At 54.9% G+C, this 19,825-nt stretch overlaps 1 protein-coding gene across 3 annotated transcripts in view; it reads left to right on the top strand.

Annotated features, from left to right (window-relative positions):
* The window catches only part of GNG7 (G protein subunit gamma 7), a 132,545-nt gene that overhangs the window by 97,833 nt on the left and 14,887 nt on the right, over positions 1–19,825 (top strand). For 2 of the 3 annotated variants that reach the window (XM_058537658.1, XM_058537659.1), the window contains exon 3: positions 2,308–2,345. The exons of the other annotated variant lie outside the window; for it this stretch is intronic. The gene's annotated coding sequence lies outside the window, so the exon portion shown is untranslated. The remainder of the gene's footprint in view (positions 1–2,307; positions 2,346–19,825) is intronic. 3 annotated transcript variants of the gene reach the window in all.

Below are 19,825 nucleotides of genomic sequence, written 5' to 3'. Positions count from 1 at the left end.
CTCACCCTGAACCAAGCTCATGTCACACACGCATTGTTTTCTCCGTGCAGCACGTCCCGGCCTTCTCACACCAGGGACACTGGACAGGGCTGCAGCTCTATACCTGGGGCCCACTTTAAACAGCAGAATCACCCACCAAAAACCAAAAATGCAAAAAGCCGTGGCACTAAATAGTTACCAGGACCCTGGCTTAAAGTCTGAGCTGAAACAAGGCAGCGGAGCGTCACCTTGTTCCAGCTCAAGTGAGAATGTGCTTGTCGGTGACTCACATTTTTCACCTTGGCTCTGCGTGTGTCCACTGGGAAAACCCCCCCAGTATCACTTTGGCTGTTAGAGAGAAATTTGCTTAGTGAGTAAGCAAATTCGCAGGTACGGAATCCACGGATAACGGGGATGACTGTCTCTGACCCCCCCGCCTGGTGCCCACGCAGGGCTGCTGTCATGAGCACGTCACGGCTCAGCACAGATTTCTCAGGCCCAGCCCATGGGCAGGAGGAGAGGCTGATGGGGAGGTGCCACCTCTGACCCCTGTCCCCCGAGCACCCAGCGTCCAGCCCGGCAGTGGTCTGTCTCCCTGCCAGGCCACGGGAGCCCCAGTGATGACCTTCAGCAGGCGATGGGGGCCACAGGCCTCACGGGGCACGTTGGTGCCTGCGTGCTCTGTGTGTCTCATCTAGCCTTTCCTTAAGGCAGGGGTTCTCACGGGGGTGATTCTGCCCCCAGGGGACACTGGGCCATGTCTGGGGACACCTGTGGTTGTCACGACTGGAGGTGCTCCTGGCATCGAGTGGGTGGGGCCAGGGATGCTGCTCAACCCCCCACAGCGCCCAGGACGGCCCCCCAGAGAATGACCCGGCCCCCATGCCAGCAGTGCCGAAGGGAACAGACCCTGTTTTAGAGAAGCCTACCCCAGCCACCTCCTTCCTGTGGCTGAGACCCTGGAGCCTCCCTAAGACTCAGGCTGAACCTTGACATAGGAGGTTTCCACCCATCCTCAGCCCCCCAGCCTCTGATGCCAGCCCCCCGGGGCCCAGGGCTGCAGAGAAAGGCTCGGTGCCCTCAGCTCTGACCCAGGAGTGGCAGCAATGGTGCATCCCTTTGCGTAGGTGGAAAAAACCCCGTTGGTTTGTGGAAAGAGCGAGTGTTGCAAAGGAAGAAGGGCCAGCTCTAGGAGACCACCGGGGACCTTGGGAACAAGAGGGAAACAGCCTGTTAGCTCAGGAAGCCTGGCCCCCGTTGGCCCCGGGACAGGGGTTCTGTGACCTCTCCAGGGCCAGCCCACAGTAGCACGAGCCCCAGGGACCGGCCTCCCCCAGCAGTGGAGGGCGGGCTGGCTGCCAGCTTTTCAGAGTGTGGGCCATGGCCTGGCCGCTGCAGGGGTCCCCCCGGGAATACAGACTGAGGCCCGTCTGGCCAAGGTGGACATGTGGACTTGCAGCAGAGCCTCTGAAGCCTGGAGGCTCCACAAAGAGGAGGCCAGTGCCAGCCGTGTAGACAGCGATGCAGCTGGACGGGATGGGTTACCACTCGCCTCTCCTTCCGTGCCTCCCCGGGCCGTACATTCTCAGGGCAGCATGGACAGCAGGGTGTAGCCTGGCATTCAGTCTTGGGGTCACCCCAAGAGCTGGACGTGGCAGCCCCCAGGGACCCTCATGCTGTGCGCATCAAGTATCGGAGACCGATGCTCTGTCCAGGGTCCCACTTGGAAAACAGCAGCTCCAATTGCCCGTGCCCACCCCACCCCTGGGCCTCGATCACGGGGACCCCTTCCTTTCCTATTGACCTCCCGGTCCCAGGCGGCCAGCCTCAGATCCCTCACCTTCCTCCACCCATATACCTGTCACCTCTTCCCCGCGAGGTTAATTGGTTTGCCCCCGAGTTCGCATCCTCCGCCTCTCCGTTTTCCCCTGGCACGTGGCCCCCATCAGAGCAACAAGCAGATGTGGAAAAATACCACGCGGTACATTTCGGGCTGGGTTCCCGAATATTATGTTTTTCTAGTATTGGCGTGTCCAATGGACCAGACCATGGCTTGGAGTCCCCCTCTTCCGAGATGGAATCCAGAAGAAAACTTGACTCCCCCCCCCGCCCCCCCGCAAAGAAACACAGTGGTCTCTCCTAAATGGACTGGTTGTAAAGAAGAAAGTGGATTCTCCCCCCAGTTTCTCTGCAGGACACGGCCGCTTCCAATTCACGTGCTACGTTTTTGGCGACAGTAAAGTATTTCTCCGAGAGAAGCTGGAGGCGGTTAAGTGAAAAATGTGTAACCGGGCTTTTTTTTTTCTCTCTCTCTCCTTTTTCAAACAGGGTAAAGCCGTGCTTCTCGGTTGGAAAAACTAAAAAAGGTATGTAAGCGTTTTATCTTACTTCATGAGCTTGGAATCTCTTGTTTTTTAGAAAAAGGAACAAACAAGCCACAGTGTTTCACGCCCACAGGACACACTGGGAATTGTGTCACCGTGCAAAGAGCTCTGGGCTCAGGGCCAGGAAACCTGAGTTCAAATCCCAGGTCCGCCCCTTTGCGGCTCTGTGACATTCGGGCGGATTCCTTTCATCTCTCCGCCACGGAAATAACGTTCTCCAACTTTCCAAGAAGGTTGCAAAGATTAAACGAGGCTGTAGATAGGACAGTGGAGAAACAGGTCTCTGACACATGTGAGTGGAGCCTGGAAGGCGGTTGAGTGGGCGATGTGTGTGTTTCCAGGAAATCTGTCCATTTCACATCAGTTACCTAATTCGTTGGCATCAGTTGCCGGCAGATTCTCCCATGATCCTTTTCATCTCCAAAAGGTCGGCAGTAACGTCCTGCTCTCCCATCCAGCTTCGGTTACTTACATCTTTTCCACTTTTTCTCGATCAGTCTGGCCGAGAGTTTGCCAATGTGGTCGGTCTTTTCAAAGAACTGACTTTTGGTTTCGTTAATTCTGCCTCTCTCGTCTTGAGTCTCTGTTTCGTTTATCTCTGAGCCGTCTTTGTCATTTCCTTCCTCCTTCTGGCCTGGGGCATCTTTCCCCATGTTCTGGTTCCTGAAGGTGTCAAGTCAGGTTATAGGTCTGAGATTCCTAATGCAGACATTTGCAGCTACGTGTCCCTCTGGGCGCGGCTTTCGCTGCATCCCGCGAGGTTTGGTATGTTGCATTTTCGTTCTCATTCAGAGTACCTTCTCCTTCCCCGTGCAGTCTCTTCCTGGACCCCTTGGTTGTATTAAGGGTGTGTTGTTTAGTTTCCACATGTTCAATGATCATTTTGGGCAGGAAACGGCATCCGGACGCATTTCTCAGTCGAGGACCTTGGGCAGCGGTGTGGCTCGAATGGGCTCCCATCCCACGACCCTTGGGGGGCTCGCTGGTGAGGTGGAGGGAGGGCTGGTTTTGGGGTGAGGGCTTCACTCTGGACCTGGCTTTACCACTTTCTCTCTGAGCCTCTCTTGAGGCCACCTGGAGCCCAGACTGCCTGCTTCCTAGACCAGATGGGGATCCGGCGTGAGGCCCAAGGGCGTGGGGCTTCATCACTAATGAGGCTGCAGGGTCCGGGGGTGGAGGTAGCTGGCAGGGGCTGAGAGAGAACCCCCTGTTGTAGGGTCCTGGGGCTGCCTCAGCAAAGTATCACAAAGTAGGGGGCTTGAAACTACAGAAATGCATCCTCGCACAGTTCTGGAGGCCAGAAGTCTGAAATCAAAGTGTCTCAGGGCCACGCTGTCTCCAAAGGTTCGATGGGAAGGTCCTTCCTGCCTCTTGCGGCTTCTGGTGGTTTCCAGCAATCCAGTCTCTGCCTCGTTCTTCACGTGGCGTCTCCCTGTGTGTCTGTGTCCTCTCTTGTTATAAGGACACCAGTCATTGGATTCAGGGCCCACACTACTCCAGTGTGACCTCATCTTTTTTTTTTTTTAAACAGATCTCTATCCTTTATTTTTTTATTTTTTATTTATTTTTTTTGTGAGGAAGATCAGCCCCGAGCTAACATCTGTGCTAATCCTCCTCTTTTTGCTGAGGAAGACCGGCTCTGGGCTAACATCTATTGCCAATCCTCCTCCCTTTTTTTACCCCCCAAAGCCCCAGTAGACAGTTGTATGTCATAGTTGCACATCCTTCTAGCTGCTGTATGTGGGACGCGGCCTCAGCATGGCCGGAGAAGCGGTGCGTCGGTGCGCGCCCGGGATCCAAACCCGGGCCACCAGTAGCGGAGCGCACGCACTTAACCGCTAAGCCACGGGGCCGGCCTGACCTCATCTTAATTCCATCTGCAAAGACCCTATTTCCAAATAAGGTCCCATTCCCAGGTACGAGGGGCTAGGACTTGAACACACCTTTTGGGGGACACAGGGTGTGGCTTGGATAGCCCCGTCCCCTCCTGTACCCAGGAGATGGGCGCGAGAACTCCCCAGGAGCTCTAAGGAGCACTGGGGGTGCTGACACACCCGGCCCACGGCGGGCTCGTCATTAACCATCCATCCAGCTGGTGCGTCTTGGCCTCATTCACCCCGAGGGTGCACACCTCTGCTTCCTGCACGTGTTGGAGGCAGAGCCGGGAGCAGGGTGAGGAGAGCCGGGCACCCTCCCCGGGCACAGAACTCCAGGGAGCACCAAAATATCCAGTCGTCACGACAAGTCGTATCATAACATAGCAATATTTCCCAAAAATCAAAATGCCAAAAGAAAAAAATCCACAGTGAAGGTCAAAATTTTAACTCCAGAGGCGATCACCAGCCCTATCAGATCCTGTGTCTAACGAAAAACTTGATATTTGGTTCATCATGGATATTCCGCATTCGTTTTGACTTATTAAAAAACTGTTGTCGGGGCCGGCCCGGTGGCACAAGCGGTTGAGTGCACGCGCTCTGCTGTGGCGGCCCAGGGTTCGCCGGTTCGGATCCCGGGCGCGCACCGAGGCACCGCTTGGCAAGCCATGCTGTGGCGGCGTCCCATATAAAGTGGAGGAAGATGGGCACAGATGTTAGCTCAGGGCCAGTCTTCCGCAGGAAAAAGAGGAGGATTGGCAGATGTTAGCTCAGGGCTGATCTTCCTCACACAAAAAAATAAATAAATAATAAAATAAAATAAAATAAAAAACTGTTGCATGAAAATATAAGTTACCGCGGTGACCAAGCTCTCCAGGCGCAGGCTGCGGGCCGTGTGGCTGCGTGCTACGGGATTAGGTCCCTGCCCCGCAGTGGCCGCCAGCAGGCAGGACGCAAGCCCCAGCCGGTGGCATCAGCCAGCTCCAGCCGGGCCGTGGCTGTGAGCAGGCGCTGAGCCCCCTGGCCCTGCTCCCAGGCAGCCTGGCCGTGCCCGCCGCTGACCGCTGCCTCCCACTGCCTCCCACATCTGGAGCCCCCATTCAGTGACTGAGCAGAAGTTTATCAGGCACCTGTGGGCCAAGCCAGCTGCTTCATCTCATTTCGTCCTCATAGGAGCCCGGGGAGCAGGTTTTCCTATCCCGACTTTATAGGCGGGGAAACTGAGGCTTAGCAACAGAGAGACACAGCGAGACACAGCGAGACCCAGCGGGCCATGGACGACGGGGCTGGGATTCGAGCTCCTTTCTCTCTGACCACGGAGTACCTGGCGGTCTGTAGTAGTCAGAGTTTCCCAAGAAACAGAACCAATAGGCTGCGTATAGAGAGACTTGTTTTAAGGAATTGATTGTGGAGGCTGGCAAGTCCAAAATCTGCAGGGTGGAGACCCGGGAGGGCCGCTGGGGCAGTTCCGGTCCAGAGGCCGTGGCTGGAGAGTTCTCTCTCGCTCAGGGGAGGCCCGTCTTTTGTTCTGTTCAGACCCTCAGCTGATCGGACGAGTCCCACCCGCAGTAGAGAGGGCCGTCCACGTTACTCCATGTCCACCAGTTTGAATGGTAATCTCACCCAGAAAGACCCTCCCAGGACATCCAGAAGAATGTTTGACCACATGTGGGCATGCCGCGGCCCAGCCAAGCGGACACATAAAATTAACTGTCACATGGTCTCCCAGGCTGCACGGCCGTTTGCCCATCTGGACCGGGCCCATCAGAGCCCCCCGGGGCCATCATGACTTTCCCTGGGAGAGTCAGGACAGGGAAAGCAGCTGGGGGCTTGGTGAGAAGGTGAGCTGGGCAGGCTTTGAAAAGCCAAGCGCTCAAACGGATATTTGTACACAGATGTTTACAGCAGCGCAATTCACAACGGCCGTAGGGTGGAAACACCCCAAATGTCCATCGACTGATGAATGGATACACAACGTGTCCATCCACACACTGGAACATGACGCAGCCATGAAGAGGAGTGAGGCCGTGACACAGCCACACCGTGGATGGACCTTGACCACACGGTGCTCAGTGAGAGAACCAGACACAGAAGGACACACGGTGTGTGATTCCACTGATGTGAAATGTCCAGAACAGGGACATCCCCAGACAGACAGTGGGTTCGTGGTTGTCAGGGGCTGAGGGAGGCAGAAAAATGGGGAATGACTGCTACAGCAGCCATTGGGGGTGATGGAATGTGCTGGAACCAGACAGCAATGATGATTGCATAATAACATGAATGTACTTAATGCCACTACATTGTACCCTTAAAAATGGTTAGAATGGGGCTGGCCCAGTGACATAGCAGTTAAGTTCGCTCACTCCGCTTCGGCGGCCCAGGGTTCGCAGGTTTGAATCCTGGGCTTGGACCAAGGCACTGCTCATCAAGCCATGCTGTGGCTTTGTATGTGGGCAGCGTCCCACATACAAAATAGAGGAAGATGGCACAGATGTTAGCTCAGAGCCAATCTTCCTCAGCAAAAAAAAAGGTTAAAATGGCAAATATCATGTTATATATACTTTACCACAATTTTTTAAAAATTAATAATTTAATATACCAAAAAAACATTGAATTGTGTACTTTAAATGGGTGAATTGTGTGGTCTCTGAATCCATGTGTCAGTAAAGCAGTTAAAATGATAATAATAAGTATAAGGGGGACGGGAAACAAACACACCAGCGTGTAGGGGGTGGGGCGTGAGGCGGCAGAATCTCGGGGAGTTTCGTTTTCTCTCCTCAGTTCCCGGCATCTGGGGGATGTGCCGAGGTAACGGGGGAGACGGTCGTAAAGGTTTACAAGGGCAGGCGTGCGCCGTCAGACACCAGAACAGAGTCCCAGCCCCCGCCTGTCTCTGCCCCCGAGACAGTCAACAAGAAAGAGACGCTGTCCCTCCGGTGTCCGGGCGTGGGGCCCCTCTGGGTGCCAGCGAGAGCCCCCCGCACGTCTGCAGCAGGGGTGGCAGGACAGAGGGCACGGAGGAGGCAGGACGGTGTGTCTGACCAGCCCGGAAACTCCCGGTCTCTGGATGGCCCCGAGGGGTCGGAGAAGGTTCAGCATGTTCCAGGCGGCTTGTTTTCAAACGCAGCAAAGAGTGCGGCCCAGTGGTGGATGGTTTCGTTTGGGAATGGCCCTGCAGCCTGCACTTGACTGATCAGCGCATCTCTCTATTCGTGGGCACAGTTCTGTCCCTGCCACGCCTTGGAGGCCGGAGCGGTGGCTGGCCGAGCCCTGGCTTCCCCTCCGGGCTGTCCCTCACCAGCCACATGGCCTTGGGCTCGCGTCTCAAAGCGGGACACACAGCTGTGTCTTCCCAGAGCCGTCATTTTAGTCCAAGATTCTGGGGTCAGGAGAGAGACATTAGTATTCATTTTACATTATTTTTATATTTTCCGTTATTTTTACAGTCACGTAGATTAATTTAGGAGTGGAAGGCCCAGTTGACATGACATCGTAGGGAAAAATGGGGAACATCTTGGCAGGCCACATTGGGGCCACATCCCCTTCCATCTCCTCCGGGCCTGGTTCTCTCTCTAGGTCGCGCTCCCCTGCTGCATTAGTTAGCGACACTGCGTAACAAATTCCCCCAAGCTCCAACCATTTATTATCTCACAGTTTCTGTGAGTCAGGAGTGCAGGCACAGCCAAATGGGGTCGTCTGCTCAGTGTCCCCCCAGGCCGCCATCCAGGCTTGACTGGGGGGGAATCTGCTCCGGGTCCCTCAGGGTGTTGGCAGAATTTGTTGACAGTTGCTGTAGGACTGTGCACCTGGGTGCTTGCTGCCTGGGGGGGCCATCGAGGCTCCCTCGTATGCATTCTCTCTACCTCCCATGCACTGGTTTCAGCCCAGGCCGTCTTTCCTGAGTCCTACAGAGACTCCGAGAGTCGGGGCCCCCCACCCCGAGGTGACCACGTTCCCCCTTTCCAGCGAGAGCCACAGGAGACCTCGGCACTTCCTGGGCAGCCCGGGGCTTGGCTGCGTTTCTGCGTTAACAAGAAAAGGCGTAATGGAATTTGGACAGCCGAGAAAGGGGATGTCAGCATGAGCAGAACCAGACACTCGATCTCATTGTTAGGAATTCCGTGCGGGTCATCGAAACCGCGTCTCGGGCAGAGGCCACTGGGAAGCCGAGATTAACTCATTCTCACGAGGGTTTCTCTGCAGATCCAGAGCTGGCCCCCGCTGCCACCCGTGGGCACCCGGGCACCGATATCCCGCCCTCCCTCCCAGTCACTGGGGCCTGCCGCACCGTGCATCCTCAGCAGGGCCAGCTGTGGTTGTCCCTCGCTGGAAGGTTCCACAGGAGACGCCAGCCTTCCACACTTAGCACCACAATGCTAATGTGGATCCTTTGCTCCCCATCTGTGTCCCCAAATGAGGATGCAGCCCCGAGGCACTCAGTCAAGGCTGAAACTTGCATCCTGGACCAAGACTGCTGCTTCGCTCCCTACCTGTTGTCACGTTGGAGGGTCAGGCTTCCAGCCAGACACACTTGGCTGGCATGGGGGCCCGGTCATCCTCTGTGGGGCCAGCCTGGGCGCTGTGGGGGGTGGAGCAGCATCCCCCGCCCCACCCACTCGATGCCAGGAGCAGCCCCAGTGTGACAGCCACAGATGTCCCCAGACGTGGCCCAGTGTGCCCTGGGGGGCGAATCACCCCAGATGAGACCCACAGCTCTAGACTCTGACTCCCCACACCAGGTTCATCTCGAAAACTGTTCAATTAATCACATTGTTGGCCTTTTTTTTCTTTTTTTTTTCCATTTTTGACGTGAAAAATGTCCCTAATTACGAGCCCTGAGGGAGAGCCTCTCTGGGTCAGTTTTGCTCCGGGACTTCCTAACAAAGCCAGAGGTGGAGTGGGGTGTGCCTGGAGATGTCACAGATGCTCAGTAACCCCTGGTCACTCTGATGACGTGGCGTGGAGCCTTCAGGACGCTGGGTGTGGACCAGCGACCCAGGGCCCAGGTCCAGGTGTGGGCCCTGGACAGGCCGTGCTCCCTTCTGCAGAGCAGAGGCGGGTTGAGGTGTCGTGCTGGGCACGTGCCCTTGAGTGGCATCCGCTATGGACTTCAGGTGGTCTGCCCCCCGCTGCCTGGTCCCGGGGCCCCTGCCTGGGAGGGAGCTTGGCCCTGGGGACAGAGTGAGTTCCTGGAAGGAGCCTCCTCTGTAAACACCTCAGTGCAGCTGCCAGTCCCCTCCATCCAGGTGGCCCTTTGGTGCCCAGCTGCCTGGCCACGGTCCCCAAAGATGTCCACATCCTGATCCTTGGAACCTGTGAATTTGATCCTTCCATGACAGAAAGGACTTTGCAGATGGATTAAGTTTGAGGCCCCTGAGATGGGGGACGACCCTGGATCCCCGGGGGCCCAGGGTCATCACAGGGTCCTCATCAGAAGGAGGAGGAGGGTCAGAGGCAGAGAGAGACGGGAGATGCTGCGCTGCTGGCTGTGCAGACAGAGGAAGGGGCCCCGAGCCCAGGACGTGGCCTCTAGAAGCTGGAAAAGGCAGGAGACGCTTCTCCCTGGAGCCTCCAGAGGACCAGCCCTGCTGACACCCGGATTTAGCCCAGTGGGACCCATTTTAGATTTCTGACCTACAGAAGTGTCAGATAATAAATTCGTGTGATTTTAAGTCACTAAGTGGGTAATAATTTGTGACAGCAGCCACAGGAGACACAGTGCCCAAGGAGTGTCCAAGGAGCTCCAGATTACCCCAAAAGGGGTTTTGGTGCAGCCTGGTTGTGCATGGATGGCAGACCAGGGGCTTCTCAGAGGGGATGACACTTCACAGGGCTTTGCAGGATGTGTAGGAGTTTGTCCAGGCCCAGGTGGAGAAGGACTCGCCTGAGCCAAGGTGGGAAGGCCTGGACCTGCCCTCCCGTCTCCCCAGCCCTCCTGCCCTTTGGCTCCCCAGCTGCACCCTCTTGGGGCCAGGGTGACAACATTCCCTCAGTGCCGGGAAGCTGGGAGCCGGCATGCCATGCAACAGGCGCTCGGCGTCCTGGCCCGGCCCGGCTCCTGGGCTGGCAAACTCTCACATGACTGCAGTCCTGCTCCGGGGCACAGAGAGGGCCTTTTCTCCTGCTCCATCATCACTCTTCGTCACCGCAGGGTCACCGTCCCCCCGCGCCCACAGGCCGGCTCAGGCTCGGGCTCCCCGCCGCCAGCCGAAGGCAGCCGAGCCTGCAGCCCTGTTCTGTGGGCACCTCATTCATTCCCTGGTCTCCAGCCCTTTCTAAATATAGCTGCCCGGGAACCAATTTAGCCCGCGCACAAAAGGAGCGGCTGACAGCGAGAGTCACAAGACGCCGCCCCAGTGGGCACGTGCCTTCTCTGGGAAACATCGCTGGCAAGGTCCCTGCTCCAGTGTCACGGCCCCGCCGTCCCACCAAAAGGTCACGGGTGCGCAGAGGGTCAGAGAAGCCCTCATGTGGCCGCCCCTCCCCAAGCTGGCCGGGGTGAACTTGACCCTGGGGGAGCTGCAGGCACAGGGAGGCCCAGGGCTTGGAGCCCAGAGCCGGCCCTGGGGGTCGAGGGAGGCGGGGCAGTGGGGGGAACCGCACAGTCCTGGTTGCGGGGGGCGGGGGGGTCAAAGGGGTTTTGTGCCTGCCCCGTACTGAAGTTCGAATGTCAGCATAGCGCGTGGCTCTCCATAGATCCCCTGTGTGGGGGGCGACCCCATCCCAGCGGCCGGGGACACAGCACAGCTCTGACGCTCCCTCTGACTTTATCACCCCAACATCCAGCATGTGCTATCCACGCTGTGCACATTTCTGCAGAGTCTAGAGCAGGGTCCCCCTCGGCACTGCTGACCTCAGGGCCCGGTCATCCTCTGTAGGGGACCGTCCTGGGCGCTGTGGGGTGTGGAGCAGCATCCCTGGCCCCACCCACTCGATGCCAGGAGCACCCCCAGTGTGACAACCACAGATGTCCCCAGACATCACCCAGTGTCCCCCGGGGGCAGAACCACCCGGGTGAGAGCCCCTGTTCTAGGGGCTTCTGTGACACGGACAGTAGTGCAAAGGTCCCCCCCCAGGTGTGCACACAGTAGGTGTGCAAGAAGTGTGCATTGATCAAGGTGCAACCGTCTGCAAACCCAGCTCCCCGGGCCCTGCAAGAGGGCGGCTTGTTCTAACGGGACCGGAGGCTTCTTTTCTCCCAGCCTCGCATCTCCTTTTGTTTTGGTTTGAGATTTTTCCCTCTTTCAACATAACAGCCGTCTCTTCTGAACGCGGTGTACCCGGGAACAGTCATGCCCCGACGGGGGAGAGCCTGCGTTGTTTGTCCTCGGTAGAATCTGGCTGCGGGTCTGTGTTTCGGGGAGTTTGTTTCTCTTCTTTCCTGTTGATCGGCAGGCAGGGGTGGGGGTCGGGCTGCCGGGCCCTGGGAGGTGAGAATTCAGAAGCTCGTCGAGCTGCAAAGCTACCGGTTCCGGAAGTTTCAAAGCAAACTGAAGGCTGTTTCTGTTCCCTCTGAAGATGAGGAGCCGCTGCCACCCGCCTCCCCTCCTGACCAGCTGCCAGGAAGCGGGAACCAAGCCCCACAGCCCCCAGGACGCAGGCTCGTGCTGCCAGCCGCTGCCCCCGTGTGACCAAGGCCACCTCCCCCGGGCTCTGACTCAGCCCGCCCGCCAGCCACACAAGCCCGTCCGCCTCGATGGAGAGGACCTTGGGGGAACTGCCTGGAACAGCCAGGGCTCTCTCCAAGCTGGAACTCGCTCAGGCCGACTTCCTGTGCCGTTGGGAGATTAAACGCAAGCAGCACTCGTGTCCCAGTTTACAGGAAACACAGAGAACGGTTTGGCCCACTGATGGAGAAGCCGCCAGACACCCCTCTGGTTTTAATGCTATACGTGCATCACAGGGCTCCTACAAAGGAAAATGGCGGAAGTTGTGTATGCAGCACGGTAAGTGTCTACACCCGGTGGCGAGTAGTGAATGCCATCTGAGCTGCATGACCGATCTGTAGCATGGGGGATGCGGGAAAGAAGCCAGCCTGGCAGCCAGCAGACCCCGTTCTGGTCTCACCCTGGCCTGTGTATCAGCTAGCTGCACTGCGTAACAAACCATCACAAACCTAGCGGCTTCAAACAACGCCCACACACCGGCACGTGGTTCTGGAGGTCAGCCGTTGGGCCGTGGCGTGGCCAGCTTCTCTGCTCGGGGGCTCCCCAGGCTGAAGTCAAAATGTCTCATCTGGAGCTTGAGGTTGTCTGAGCCAGTTCAGATTGTTCCAGAATTCAGTTGTTTGCAGCTGCAGGACCGGGTCCTCATTCCCTTGTTGGCTGTCGGCCAGGGGCTGCTCTCAGCTCTAGTGGCTGCCCCCATTCCTTGCCACCTTGCCCCCTCTGTCTTCAAGCCACAACAGAGCATCTCCATTGCATGGAATCTCTTTCAAGTTTTAAATTGCTTCTTCTTCCTTTTAGGGACTCGCCTGATTAGGCCAGGCCCACCAAGAATAATGTCCCTTTCTTAAAGTCACCTGTGCCATGTAATATGGCCTTCACCTGGAACAATATCCTGTCAGAGTCTCAAGTCCCACACTCAAGGGAAGGGGATGATACAAGGTCACTGGGGGCCGTCGTAGAGGTGGGCCTGCCCCATCTTATTTCATCTTTCTCATGGGGACAGGGCCCCCACTGACCCCTTGCTAGGTTGCTGGTGAAGGTTCAAGTGTGACAAATGCCTTGTAAGTTGCCAGAAAGCCCCCAGGAGAGGCAGGGGCATTCTGTGGACGGCCTGGGTGGGGGTCACTACAGGCCACAGGTGCAATTGGGCACAAGAGCCCTGACTCGGGGTGGGGCCTGAAACCAACAACACCCCACAGAAAGAAACACTGACTCCGGTTCCCTGGGGGTCTCCTCATTGTCAGGAACAGCAAAATTCAGGAAACAAGCTTTGAGGTGAGGGCTCTGTGGATGGGTTCTAACCCAGGGGGTCTCACCCGGGTGGTCCTGCCCCCAGGGGACATTGGGCCACGTCTGGGGACATCTGTGGTTGTCACACTGGGGATGCTCCTGGCATCAAGTGGGTGGGGGCCAGATATGCTGCTCGACCCCCCACAGTGCCCAGGATGGCCCCCCACGACAGCGAATGACCCAGCCCCCATGTCCGCATGCCCGGGGAGACCCCACCGTAGTCCCTCCTACTCAAGACAGAGGCCGCGTTTTGGGAGCACTCGCCCTGAGAGCCAGGGGCTCGCCCACCCACCCACCTCCTCCCAGCCTGGCGTCTCGGGCTGCTTCTGGAAGATGCCTCTCTCTGTGAGACACAGAACGCTCGAGCAGCGGGTTAGTGGGAGCGCTAAGCCCTGAACCCCATCTTCTCATCTTCCAGCACCACCAGCCCGGGTTTTCATGAGCTAGGGAGTCAGGCTAGGGCCCGCTTCTGGAAACCTCGACGTAGATAACGTCCGCCTCGGAGAAGAGACGCCACTGCCGTCTCCTGAGGGGCCAGACTGTCCTCCCCTGAGTCCCCAGGGCCGTCTCTAAACCTTCATCACGTGGAATTGACAACAGGAAACAGCCAGTCCTCCCACCCTTGGGCAGCTGACCTCCCCAGGTGCCGGAGCCTCATTTCCCCCCAGCCAGCTGGACCTCAGCCCTGACCTCCCTCCCTTCACCGCCGGGAGGGGTCCTCTGCGGCCACCAGGCGCAGGAGCCGCTCCTCGAAGGCCCTTCCCGCCTGCGTCCGCCCCTCCGCGCATTGTTGGCGTTCTTTTCCTTTTACGAAGCCCCGGCCGACTCGGAGCAGCGTGCGCTGGCGGCCGCTGCCCGGGCTCCTGGTAAGCGGCCAGCCCCGCGGCGGCCGGCTGTGGGGCCTGCAGGGCTGGGAGGGGCGCTTTCCCTGCTATGAGAGCTATGCGAGGAATTCACAGGGATCGAATTTTTGGGCCCTGCTGTCATTGTTTCCTGCGCAGCCGCCGGAAAACACCTCTGGGGGTGGAGATGGTATCACAGCCCCGGCAGAGGAGCCCGTCTGCTCTTCAGGTCTCCCGGGGACGCCGGCCACCCTCTGTGTCTGGGCGAGCCTCTGGGTCTGCCCAGGGTGTGTGCCAGGGAGGCAGGGAGCAGATGCACTTGCCTGGGGGCCTCGGAGCCCCAGGGTCCCTGCAGGGGACAGGGCCACCCCCATCCTGCTGCCTGCGTCTTGCTTTGCACCACAGGGCACCGAGATTCAGCCTGCCCCCGCCGTGGGTCTCGGGTACCTATTTGCCACGCATCCCCCGTGGGCAGTCCCGACGCACGGTCGTGCTAAGCATCTTGGCACAGCCGAGTGGCATCATAGAGCCGGCCACGTCTGGGCCTGTTCCCCCTCCCTGGCTGGAGCTGGTGAGAAAGCCTGTTCAAGGCCTTGGGAAAAAATTCCCGGGGCTTAGCATCAGCATCGCTTACAAACCACAAGGCAGGGGGCACGAAGCTGAGACTTTTTGTTGCTAAATCTCACTCTGGGTTTTCTCTGACCCCGGCAGCCATGCAGGACCGCCCCAGGCCAGCGCCCGTGTCATCAAAGTTTCCAGCGTTCCTTGGCGCCTGCCGAAAGTTCACACGATCGCCAGTCCTTCCCCAAAGAGGGAAGTGGTGTGAGGTTCTGGGGATGGTTCCCTGTGTGTTTAGAACCCAGAACTCTAGAGCGTCAGACCCAGAGCACCCAGGTCTTTCTCCCTAAACCCTTTCCCAAACGCACTGGGCCGTGGAGGATACAAGGCTCACGCCACCCCCGGCATCCGAAGCTTGCCTCTGGGTGCAGGGGGACAGGCAAGGAGGGGACAGGGCAGTGTGGAGGGACATGGCCAGGCTGCCCCTGGGTCTAGTCTCCCGATGAGCCCTGGTTTGGGAATTCGCTTCAAACGCTGGCCCGACCTCCACCAGCCGCATGGTCTTGGGAGGGTTATTAATGTACTAACGTCTTCAAGCCTCAGTCTCCTCATCTGTGAAAAATGGGCACAATAATTCCTTTGTGACGCCTGACAGCCTGGTCCTCACCAGTGATAGAGGGACCATGGTGACTATTTTTAATTCTATTTCTGCAACTTTATCACTGGGTCACTTTGAAAAACTGCTGCCTGTCTCTGAGCCTGTTTCCTCGACTGCAAAATGAAATTAGAGCGAAAACCCTCCACTTTTGAGCAGGAAGAAAAATGAGCAATCCTCTGAGCCTAGGGGTGATGATGGATACGCCATTATCTCGATTAAGGGGATGATTTCCAAAGTCATCAGACTGTACGTTTTACGTATGCTCAGTTTATTGCATATTGAGTATATTTATGTAGTAAGAAGTTATTATAATTTTTTTAAATTATATATGTAACAAATGGAAATGCAACCCCTTCCTAGTTCTGAATTTTACGGGTGAGAAAGCCTAGGCTCAGAGAGTCCAGGGGACGTGCCCAGGACAGGACGGGCCCAGGACACTCCTGGCCCCGAGTGAGTGCTGGCCCCCTGCGCTCCTCGTGTGCACCATACACACACAGATTAGCACTCCAGTGTCCGTGTCCACAAGCCAAAAACACAAAACTTATATTTCTTGCTCCAATTCAAACAAACCATTGATTGTTTTCATCTTCCACTTGAGTTCTGATTAAGAAGGAAACAGGCGGCTTCCGTTTCAACAACAGCAAGATGAGGTCTTTTCTTTTCCTTCCTTTTCTTTTAAAAAGCGGCTGCTTAAAAATGTTACTCCATGCGCACAACGGAATATTACGCAGCCATGAAAAGGGGTGCAGCCCTGACAAAGCCACACCGTGGATGGACCTTGAGCACACGATTCTCAGTGAGAGAACCAGACACAAAAGGACACACAGTGTGTGATTCCGTTTGTATAAAATGTCCTGTTTCTCTTTAAAATTTTGCCTTGGGATGGTTTTAAGCAGAGAAGTCACACAGTGAGATTTCTTCTAGAAAGATGTTTCAGGGGGCCAGGGCAGAAGATATTTTGGAGAAAGACATCCCGAGAGAGAGACAGTGACCCCGTCCCCAAGGAACTGCCACCCCTTTGGAGAGGCAGGCAGACAGGTGCCCCAGCCACCTGGTCGTAAACGTAGGTCCCCACACGAGATGCAGACCCACACAGGGAGGCCCGGGATGTGAGCTCTGACCTGGCACTTCATTTTCTAAGGGAGCAGGGGCCCCTGGTGGTTCCCGAGTCGAGGAGGGACAGACTCAAGCGCATTTTCAGAAGCTCGCTCCAAATACTGGGACGAGAGATGGAGGGAGCAGACGCCCCTGGTGGGATGGCCCGGGGGCTGCCTGAGGCTGGGGGACCGTGGTGGCCGTGCAGGGAGGAGGGCTGTCTGGGCTGAGAAGTCCCTGGAAACAGCTGGCTTTGCAGCCTCTCTGGCCCTGGACCAGTCACAGCAGACAGAGATGCGTATATATTTTTTCAGATGCTGACTTCATTTTTCCTATAAACCACACAATTCGGTGAGATGTCCCTAACAAACTCCTGAATGATCCTGAGAACCCCAGTCGCTGGAATCCAGTAACCAAAACAGCGTAATAAAAAAATACCGTCATAAATTTTGAAGGCGGACGCCTAGGCCGCCTTCTGTGGACAGACCGGTTGGAGGTGAATGTTGAGTCGACGCCTCTTGGAATTCTTGTGTGTTCCGAGGCTTTTTCTGGGTTCTCACTTCCTGTTGATTTTTCCACAGGAAACTTCTAATTATTTTATCACATTCTTTCTGGAACTTTCTAATTATTTTATCAAGCTCTTTTCCTTCCTCAACATTTTTTGGGGTTTTTTTATTTGTTTTTTACTCCTTTTTGCCTTTCCTCCCCTTCATCTGAGATCGTTTTTGTCTAATATCCTTTCATTTTACCTTGAATAAGGCAGGTCTGGTGGTGAGAGAGCCTGTTTCTTTTTTTCTGAAAACGTCCTTATTTCACCCTAATTCTTGGAAATATATTTTTTGATTATTTTATCGAGGTCGTAATGGTTTATAACATTGTATAAGTTTCAGGTGTACGTTATTGTGTATCAGTTTCTGTGTAGACTGCACCGTGCTCGCCACCAATAGTCCAGATTTTATGTCACCACACAGATGCGCCCCTTTACCCCTTTCGCCCTCCCTCCACCCCCTTCCCCTCTGGTAACCACTAATCTGTTCTCCTTATCTATGTGTTAGTTTATCTTCCACATATGAGTGAAATCGTATGGTATTTGTCTGACTTATTTTATTTAGCTTAATACCTGCAAGGTGCATCCATGTTGTCACAAATGGCACAATTTTGTCTTTTTTATGGCTGAGTAGTATTCCATTGTATATATATACCATTCCTCCACTGATGGGCAGTTGGGTTGCTTCCACATCTTGGCTATTGTATTTCACCCTAATTCTTGAAGTTTATTTTCACCAGGTCTCGAATCTTCACTGGATCTGTCAAATTGTGGGTCCTTTTTCCTCTGGCAGCTTACGTTTGTTTGTGTGCTTTGTAATTAACTGATTTTATTAAGGTATCATTCATAGGCAGTAAAATGAGAAGATCTTAAATATACAGCTTGATGAATTTTGACAAACATACACACCTGTGTCCCCCCACACCTCAATGAAGATACAGAACATTTCTAGTGTCATCTCCTTTTGCTTGGCAAAATTGTTTTTGTTTTTTTTGTGTGTGAGGAAGATTGGCCCTGAGCTAACATCCGTGCCCATCTTGCTCTACCTTATATGTGGGACGCTGCCACAGCATGGCTTGATGAATGGTGCGTGGGTCCACACCGGGATCCAAACCCACAAACCCTGGGCTGCTGAAGCGGAATGCACAAACTTAACCACTACACCACTGGGCCAGCCCCACTTGGCAAAATCCTTTTGAGAGCCACACATGAGGCTTCATCCATCAGTAGGTGGTTCTTTGTCTTTGCAGTCATAGTCCATGGTGTGAATGACCAGTTTGTCTGTCTGTTCTCCTGTTGATGGACATTTGGTTTGTTTCCAGTTTTTGCTATCATAAATACAGATGTACAAACATCTTGTACACATCCTTTTGAGGAAATATGTTTTTATTTATCATGAGTCAACCCGTAGGAGTGGAATTGCTGGGTCATAGTTTATATAAGAAACTGCTAACCCATCTTCCAGACTGGCTGTACTGTCGTACCCTTCCCATCTGTAATGTGTGTACATCCTCCCCAATATTTAACGTCGTCAGTCTTTTTCATTTTCACCACTCTAGTGGTTATGCAGCAGCCTCTCATTATGATTTTCATTGATGTTTCCCCGATGACTACTCATCGAGCACCTTTTCCTGTGCTCCTTGGCCATTTCTCTGTCCATTTCTAAGATATTTATCCTGCCTGAGGTACTAGGGCTTCTTGAGTCTGTGGCTTGAAGCAGTCTTTTTTTTATCCTCAGTTTTGGGAGATTATCCATCATTATCTCTTCGAAGATGGCTCCTGCCCCATTCTCGCCTCCTTCCAGAGTTCCAATTGCACGTGTATTAGAGCTGACGGCTGCCTCTCTGTCTTTTACTTTGTGGTTTCTTTCTCTTTGTGCATCCATGCTTCGTTCTGCATATTTCCTCTGACCCATCTTCCAGTTCACTAATTTTCTCTTTAGCTCTCTTTAATGATATTATTTCTTCCATTGTGCTCTTACATTTCAGATATTGGCCCTTTGCACATGTCCACTGGCTCTCTTTTGCTATAGTTTCCAATCCACTGCCAAAATTCCAATCTCACCCATTTATCTCCGTGAACATAATTAACACAGTTATTTTAAAGTCTGTGTCAACTCCCGTGTACAGAACCCCTGTGAGTCTGTTGGTATCACCCGTTATTTCTGCTGATTTTCGTTCATGTGGTCTTGTCTCCTTGTATGCCTGGTTATTTCCAGTTGTGTGCTAGACATTGTGGTTGCAGACTTGTTTGTAGAAATAACGTGAAGCCTAAGATGATGATGTGTTCCACCCGAGGGGATGTCTGTTTACTTCTGCCCGGCCTCTAGGTCTGCTAGTATTCTAGGGTCACCTCCATCCAGATTTGGGGACTGAGATCATTCAAAACTCAGCTGCAATCTCTGGGAGGGTCTGTCTGCTTCCTGATTCCCCTTTTTCTTAGAGTACAGCACTTTGTTGTCCCAGTTCATACCAAGGTGGGGTTCCCCAAGCCCTCTCCCCATAAGGCCCTCGATCTCTGTACCCCCAGCCTTGCGAGGCTATTAGACGTATCACACAACCTCTCAGCAAACCCTCCACCCAGGGAAAAAGTCACCCCAAAAGCCAGACTTCTGGGCTTTCATGCTCTCCCAGATCCTGGCTGGAAGCGCTTCACTATCTTAATAACCCTCCAGTGCAGATGTGTCTATATTCCATCCAGCTCTTGCCCTCAGTGGGAGAATCTCTCCATATTAGCTGCCCCACTGTTGTGCAAGCCAAAATCTACAGATAGAGATTTGTATCCACAGTCTAGGTGGCTTAGGAGGAGCCCACTAATGGAGACCATTCTGATTTTAGAAGCACAGGATGACAGACCGGGCTCCATCCTTAGCTTTTAGGACCACGCTCTTATTTTCCAGTTGAGGAAGCTAAGACCCAGGTCAGGGCCGAG

This window comes from Diceros bicornis, unplaced genomic scaffold, assembly GCF_020826845.1.
Source record: "Diceros bicornis minor isolate mBicDic1 unplaced genomic scaffold, mDicBic1.mat.cur scaffold_67_ctg1, whole genome shotgun sequence".
Classification (NCBI taxonomy): Eukaryota; Metazoa; Chordata; class Mammalia; order Perissodactyla; family Rhinocerotidae; genus Diceros; species Diceros bicornis.
Note: the sequence above shows the minus strand (reverse complement) of the source record. Positions and strands in the feature narration are given on the sequence as shown.